Source organism: Penaeus monodon, chromosome 23 (genome assembly GCF_015228065.2).
Source record: "Penaeus monodon isolate SGIC_2016 chromosome 23, NSTDA_Pmon_1, whole genome shotgun sequence".
NCBI lineage: Eukaryota > Metazoa > Arthropoda > Malacostraca > Decapoda > Penaeidae > Penaeus > Penaeus monodon.
This window is the reverse complement of record NC_051408.1, coordinates 34,446,047-34,446,253: the sequence shown is the minus strand read 5'-3', so window position 1 is coordinate 34,446,253 and position 207 is coordinate 34,446,047.

Below are 207 nucleotides of genomic sequence, written 5' to 3'. Positions count from 1 at the left end.
ATTCACCCACGTGCCTCATAGAATTCAAGACAACTATCATTGTTAGCATAATATCAAAGAACATGTCTAAACAATTATGCAGCTGCCAGACAACAACAGTGCAAATAAACAATGCCTCAACATATGCCCTAATGTATTCCAGACAGCTTGGGAGGTAAAGAAGGAAAGGGGGAAGGGGGGCATAAGGGATTTTTTTAACCTTTAGTA